This window comes from Saccostrea cucullata, unplaced genomic scaffold (genome assembly GCF_032062105.1).
Source record: "Saccostrea cucullata isolate Sc308-1 unplaced genomic scaffold, CSIRO_AGI_Scuc_v1 ctg1883, whole genome shotgun sequence".
Lineage (NCBI taxonomy): Eukaryota > Metazoa > Mollusca > Bivalvia > Ostreida > Ostreidae > Saccostrea > Saccostrea cuccullata.
In genome coordinates, this window is record NW_026920232.1 from 14,174 (window position 1) to 22,510 (window position 8,337).

General features: G+C 33.5%; 1 long non-coding RNA gene across 1 annotated transcript; it reads left to right on the forward strand.

Annotated features, from left to right (window-relative positions):
* The first annotated feature begins 263 nt into the window (after positions 1-263).
* LOC134245418 (uncharacterized) lies at positions 264-1,030 on the forward strand. The gene is made up of 2 exons (XR_009987423.1): positions 264-360; positions 793-1,030. It is a non-coding gene; the product is annotated as an uncharacterized LOC134245418 (long non-coding RNA).
* Positions 1,031-8,337: the final 7,307 nt, after the last annotated feature.

Consider the following 8,337-nt stretch of genomic DNA (forward strand, 5'->3'; position numbering starts at 1 on the left):
CTTTTTTATTCGACACGTATTGTAGGTTTCCCAGAGCAAAACATGGACATTGCCATTTTTTGTTTACCTATGACGTCACATAATAGAAGCTTCTGGATAACACTTCATAGGACGAGTTATTCCTCTTTACACATTACCGTAAAACAATATAAAGCAACACATCGACATTATGGGAGGCGGGGGTACCATATAGTGAGCTCATTGCTCACAGTACCTCTAGTTTGTATTGGAGTGACTGGAGAGATTCTTCCATTGGGAGAATAAACAAAAACCTTAAAGATAACGCTGAGCTTTTACATACCACTGAATTCACCCTGACGCCAATGGACCTTAAGGCATTTGTCATAAGAGATAAGAAACGTAAGTCATACAACGATAATGTCACTTGTATTCAATTCAACTGATGCATTTAAAAGATGTGTCCAAAATATATTCGTTATAGCTACACTTATTTTTATTAAAACATATATGAAGTGAAAACCTTGTTACTGCTAAAATGCCTCAATCTTCATACTTTTTCGGTAGGGATCATTGTGTCTCATTACAAGGAATGATCCTTTGTAAGATTATGATATACCTGTGCTGTGCCATGAAAATCAGATAAATTGAAGAATACTGAGAAAGATATAGACAAATTGATGCTATTTCATATTTTACTATATATGCATGTATATAAAAATCTACATGTACGAGTTCTGAATATTATCTTTTACATTAGTTGCCTGTTGAATTCTAACAAGGGTCCAGTTTCTAATATTTACTAAACCATTTCATATTTATTGTTATTTTTAGGAAATCATCTGATATTTAAAACACCAGATCATATCGATGAGGAGTCGGAATCCTTTTTTCATAATTTCACTGAAGGAGGATGGTGGGTTGGGAATCGAACCACTTCATATCTGAACGGTGTCTACGGGTCTCCACGATGGAGGAACATCTGGCTTCCTCACATAACTTCAGGAGAAGATTTTCTTTCCTCCCAGATGATGGTTCGTCGTAACATACGTCAATAGATGTTGCGACTCTTTCTACTTTTTATGGCATCGAACGATAGCTCGAATGTCATCTAGCTGGCGTACGATTGAAATCATTTACGCGACCGAATGTGTCAGTTGATGCATCCGAACAAGAAAATAACAATAGCACAATACATCAGTTTCTTTGAAAATGTTCACAATGAATGAAATCTTGTTTGTTATTTTATTGCTAATTATGTATTCAGACAGTTTGAACAACAGTTGACTGATCCTTTCATTGGAACAAGGGGATTTGATTTTTTTGTCCTTGTTTAGAGATGACACTGTGTTTTTATTTGAAGCTGTGTTTGTATATTATAAAGAATGATAAACATATTATATTTATTTTAGTTATTACATTGGACAAGAACTATAATATATCATCAGATCCTGATATTCATGTACTTTCTTTATATTTCCCCCTATGAATATACAATGCTGACATTGCTTGTTTTATTCTTTCCTTTTTATTAACTAAGTTTCCGTACTATTTTTTCGCACTAAATTTGAAATTTTGGTAGTCTTTGCAATCAAAGAATAATAATTTTTGCTGACTTTTAATGGGTTTGAAATCATAACAAAAGTGTATATCACTCAATAAAATTTGTGAAGAACACTTTTAAAAAAAAAAATAGGTCACACGTTATTGGTACATATGTGCCTGTGTTGAATCTGTTTTCTTTGATCGTGAAATGTGATAATTCTTCAGAACATTTTGAATATATACTGAACTTATTTCCAAGTTGGAGGTACATACTGGACTCTTTCAATAATATATGTTTTTTTTTTTTTTCATGGAGAAAGCTGTTCATTTGAATAACAATCATCTTGATAGCATTTATGAAGGAATACTGAGTCATATCTGCATGTTTCAACTAGATCCATTGATAATTAGAAAAGTGAAAGTAAATGAAAGACAAATTAAGCAATTTATGAAATTTAGGGTAGATACTTCCAATTCAACCTTGAATTAGCTAACGACACTGTGCTTGAAGTACTTTCCAATTTCTGAATTGAAAACGAAACACTGTCGTACACCTAGGTACAGTGACATCATGGCCGACATGAAGCACACTCACTGTCCGAAACCATGTCCGACCCACTAAGCAACATTTTTAACTATGAAGACGTAAACAATTCGGCAAAACAAAATTGAAGTTAACTATCCTCATGGATTTTGTGTTTAATGATGACTACATTGCCAGCTTAAAATACCTTAATTTGTATTTGTTTTGTATTAAGATGAGAGTTTGGTGTGTGTGTGTATGTGTTAATTCTGTGCGAAACAGATGGGATGTAATTTTTATCGAAATCGATACCGAATGCTGCCTTTATTTATAGATATGCTCTTTGCCAAGGAATGCTTTGCATTGTGGTTTCGTTGTTTAAAGCAAAACTTAACACTGTTTATATTTTACATAAAAGAGAAATTTATATCATTAACTACATGTATGTTGTTGCATTTTAATCCTGTTTCTAGTCAATCTCCTTTAAAATGAGGTCAATGAAAAAACCCCATCACCAAACGTTCTCCATAATACTGCTGAAAAATTAAAGCAAATTGAAATGGAAAGAAAAAAATTATTCCTCTATAATCACTAATACCTTTTATGCAAGATTTCATATCTATCAAGTAGATATATCAATACTAAAACATTACAATCCACAAATCTGATCATCAATTTAATGTTTTCAGCAGCTACATGTATTGAAGAAAACCAGGGCATTCAGTTACGTGAGTGATTGCTTTTTCTATTATTAGAAGGAACAAATTATTTCCTTCATGACTGATAAGGACTATAAATTTTTCAAAGTTAGATACATTTTATTAACTTTCTTTACGTCATACATTTCGAAATGTCAATTTCAATGATTTCGAAATGTCGGCTATATAAGCAGTAAGAGCGGCTGATAATAATTTCAGAGGGAAAAAAAGCACCGATAGCTATCAGAACTGTTATTAACAAAGTTGAATGCGAATATAAAGACAGAACTGTGTATACATGCCTAATAGTATATGTTTCTGCTTGTGTGGCATGACATGTTAATTTCTTAAATATCAGATTAATTCTTTGTTTCAAAACGAACTCATATATCAGTTATCAGAATTAAAAAAATATATTCTCTTCACACAATCTTTAAAAGAATCAAGTTTCTATAAATAGTAGAAAGGTCCAGTTAAAATACAAAAATAAATCCCTTTGTTTCTGATATCATAGCAGAAATATACATTACGAAATGAATTTCTAATGCCAACTATAATATCACGTTTTACTAAAACATTGACTTGCAATTGTCTACAGAAAATCTTTCAAAATGTCGAAATCTCAAAGTGCAAACGAAAACATCAACTTAAAATAGAATAATATTAATCCATAAAGAGACTGAGGAAAATGATGAAATGTGTCAAATACAGTTGATATTGACATGCATAAACATTGCATTTCAATTAGGAGATAATATCTTAGATGAGAGTTTATTTTGTTTTTTTTTTCCTCATATGAAAGGATTTCCAATAAAAGTGTCGGTATCTTAAATCTTTGAGAAAGCCCTTTATAATGTCGAATGAATATTGTGATCTTCAGTGTAATTAATTAACGACCCCTATTATAGAGTGTTTTAACAGGTTTATTGTGTTGTTCTTTTTTTTGAAACATAAAAAAAATGTATATGATGAAAAAGAAGTTGTTCTTCATCTCATGACCTCATCGCAATGACCATAATGAAAGAAACGGTCTACGCTGGTTACCTTTAAATCATAAACTTTTAAAAAAAAAACAAACTTGTTTAATATCATATATAACCCCATTTTAGCATTTTGTGACACTAAGAAATGATTAAGACTCTTAATTGTACTGAAACTCTAATGCTAAAAAGATGGACCTAATTTGTTAATATGTGTTTCTTTTCAAAATTTGTATATCATATAATATAAAAATATACCCTTAAAATCACAAATTCTAAGAAATCTTTGAGTTGTTTAATTTTATTTAAGGAGGCTGGCGGGTCAACAAATAAATCAAAAATTAACCACCAGTTTTAACTTATTTTTTTAGATACGGTAACTTAAGCTGTCAACTATCATTTGGCAAAGAAAAAATTCATACATTTTAGTTTTAAAATTTGATCATTTTGTATATCTTTATATGGAGCTCTCCTTTTAAAGGAGATAGAAATAGTCTAAAAATGGCTGCCACCCCCCAGCTTCTTTAAGTAGGTGGCTGATTTCAAATGGAAATCCAAGATTTTATCTTTATGTGGCGCACTGGAAAACCACATTTTTTTAATAGTTTAATTTTTATAAAAATATTTTGTGCAAAATATATTCCATATTATACATTGTAGGTCATTTTATTTCTTTACCTAAAGTGATATTCACCATCATTTTTGACCCCTTTTAAACCTTGAAAATGTTTTCTGTAAAAATTCTTATTTACCGAAATTATCAAAGATTTAAACCAGTTTTTCGTATTCATTGAAAGTATCACAATATTTAAATGTATCAAATTGGGTATCATATTAATAGAAGTAGAAATTTACTTGGGGGAGGTATCAATTTAGGGAATATACAATGTATACACAATATACTTTGAATTTACTTAGTGGAGGTTTCATAAACTTGGAATTTGGAATTTATTTGGGGCGTGTCATTTTGCTAATTTTGAATTGGGGGGGGGGGGGGGGGGGGGGAGTTCGTCGGACGTGACGTTAAATGTTGCTAAATGATAACAACCCTCTTGGCACGTAAAAGATCGTTTCTCTGGAGTTCGAAAAAGAGTAGGCTCACTGGGCACATTTTAAGCTTCTTCTCTGAAACAACTAAACCAATTTCAACCAATTTTGGCATATAGCATCTATGGGTGAAGGGGAACAAAAATTCTGAATTTCATGGTCCCTGCCCCCCCCCCCCCTGGGGCCTGCGGAGTGGGACCAAAACCACTAAAATTAGTGCAATCTTTAAAAATCTTCTTCTTTACTCCTGAACATCAAGCAGTCAAACTGTTGGCATGATTGTTATTAGCATTGAGTCCTCTACCAAAATTGTGAAATTCATGGTCCCAGGGTCAAGGGTTCTAGTGCTAGGGCAGGGCTATATTGATTATATAGTGAAAATGCATTAATTCTTTGAAAATCTTCTTTGCTCCTGAGTATTTAATAAACTAAATTAGTACATAGTTATGATGAGCAAGAGTGCCTCTTCTAAAATTGTGAATTTTAGGGTCCCAGGGTCAGGGGCTCTGGTGTTAGGACTGGGCTCTATTGATTATAAAGTGAAAATGCATTAATTCTTTAAAAATCCTCTTCTCTGCTTCTGGGTATTAATTGTCCCCCGCTTGAAAAGTGGGGGATATTAATTTGGGTCTGTCCGTCCGTCCGTCTTTCTGTAACGCTTTCGTTTCCACACGATATCTCGTGAACCCTTTGAGCTTTCGCAATGAAATTTTGCATAGCAACTCCCTATGGACTAAAGAGGAACCCTATTGATTTTGAGGTCAAAAATTCAAAGGTCAAGGTCGTAAATTTATACATTCTGTCTGTATGAAACACTATCATTTCCGGGCGATATTTCAAGAAGATTTTGAGCTTTTGCAATGTAATTTTATATCAAAACTCCCTAGGACCTCTCTCACCCCTCTCAAAGTGTCCCGCCCCGTTTGTTTTATTAGTATTTATTGTATTACATGTTGCTATTTTTAGCACAGGGGCATGAGGAGAGTTATTACGTATAAAACAGGTTCTCGGTGGACTTTATATTCTTAGTACATCTATTAGAACTGTTTAATATAGGTTAAATTAGATATCATGCATTGTGTAAAATTTTGACAATATCGAACGTGAATATACATGTATATATGAATGTGACTTCATCTTTGCATATATTTTTCGCTAGTGTAAAGCGGTTCCGTGGTCTAGTGGAATGTCTCTCGCTTCACCTGTGAGAGGTCCCGGGTTCGCATCCCGGGCAATCTAAGTTTTTTTTTTTTTTCGAAATACTTTTCTTTTTTTACTAAATGATAGTATCCGTGTGAAATGAAAAAATTACGAAGTCTGGATCGAACAAACTCATAAAATCATCATTACAGTGTGATAAAAATTCCCTATAAAAAGAATCTTCTATACACATACATGTAATAAAGAATAAGCAATCAAACCTTTTATATCCATATTGGCATATTTTATTTTCTTCCGTATACATGTATCGGTATACATTTAATAATTCTACAAATTCAGTCAAGGGGATCAGACCCACCCCACCCACCCACCCCCCTTCCGAACTGCGCATGGTTTACTTTTTCCCTAAGCGGGGGACACAAATTCTCTGAATTAGCGTGTTGTTCCTCATATTGACGACGTGCTTGTACTTACAATGTATTCTATTTTTTATTTGTTGATAAAGATTATATAAGTTCTAGTAAATTTATGTCAAGTATTGTTCTTGCTAGTGGTTTGATGTTGATAGTGAGTTGGTTATAGCGGTGCTCTGGGAAGTTGGTTATTATTGTCCCCCGCCTGAAAAGTGGGGGATATTAATTTGGGTCCGTCCGTCCCTCTTTCTGTCTGTCTGGAACGCTTTCGTTTCCACACGATATCTCTAGAACCATTTGAGCTATTGCAATGAAATTTTACATAACAACTCCCTTTGGCCTAATAAAGACCCCTATTGATTTTGAGGTCAAAAGGTCAAAGTTCCAGGTCGTAAATTTACACATTCTGTCTGTGTGTAACACTATCATTTCCGGGCGATATTTCAAGAAGATTTTGAGCTTATGCAATGTAAGTTTATACCAAAACTCCCTAGGACCTCTCTCACCCCTCTCAAAATGCACCGCCCCGTTTGTTTTATTAGTATTTATAGTATTACATGTCGCTATTTTTAGCACAGGGCATGAGGAGAGTTATTGCGTATAAAACAGGTTCTCGGCGGACTTTATGTTCTTATTACATCTATTAGAACTGTTTAATAAATGCTAAATAAATCAAACACCATGGATTGTGTAAAATTTTGACAATACCGAACATGAATATATACATGTATGTGACTTCACTTCTGCATATACTTGACTCCATGTAAAGCGATTTCGTGGTCTGCTGGTATGTTTCTCGCTTCCAATGTGAGACGTACCGAGTTCAAGTTCCGGACGGACAACTTTTTTTTTTTTTTTGAAATACTTTTTTTTACTAATAATAGTATTCAGCATGCGAAATGAAAAATTTACGAGATTTGGCTTGTACAAACTCATAAAATCATCATTACAGTGTGATAAATATTCCATATAAAAAGAGTCTTCTATACACATAATAAAGAATAAGCAATTAAATCTTTATTTAAATAATGGTATATTTCATTTGCTTCAGTATACATGCATGTATACATTTAATAATTCTACAAATTCAGTGAGGGGGATCCAACTCTCCCCCCCCCTTTCCCTCCCCCCGAACTGCGCATATTTTACTTTTTCCTTAAACGGGAAACACAAATTCTCCGAATTAGCTTGTTTTATTTTGGTGTTTACATTATTAGTTGAAGTGGTGTCGATATGGTGGTGTTTGTGCTAATGAAGTTGTTGGTTGTTATAGTTGTTTTATGTCAGTTGTGATAATTCTGTTGGTAGTCTTGTTTGTTTGTTGTCCCCCGCTTGAAAAGTGCGGGATATTAATTTGGATTTGTCCGTCCGTCTTTTTGTCTTTCTGCAATGCTTTCGTTTCCACACGATATCTCGAGAACCCTTTGAGCTTTTGCAATGAAATTTAGCATAGCAACTCCCTATGGACTAAAGAGGAACCTTATTGATTTTGAGGTCAAAAGGTCAAAGGTCAAGGTCATAAATAAGCAAATTCTGTCTGTTATAACACTTTCGTTTCCACACGATATCTCTAGAACCATTTGAGCTATTGCAATGAAATTTTACATAACAACTCCCTGTGGCCTAATAAAGACCCCTATTGATTTTGAGGTCAAAAGGTCAAAGTTCCAGGTCGTAAATTTATACATTCTGTCTGTGTGTAACACTATCATATCCGGGCGATATTTCAAGAAGATTTTGAGCTTATGCAATGTAAGTTTATACCAAAACTCCCTAGGACCTCTCTCACCCCTCTCAAAGTGCCCCGCCCCGTTTGTTTTATTAGTATTTATAGTATTACATATCGCTATTTTTAACACAGGGGCATGAGGAGAGTTATTGCGTATAAAACAGGTTCTCGGCGGACTTTATGTTATTACATCTATTAGAACTGTTTAATAAATGCTAAATAAATCAAACATCATGGATTGTGTAAAATTTTGACAATACCGAACATGAATATTATATACATG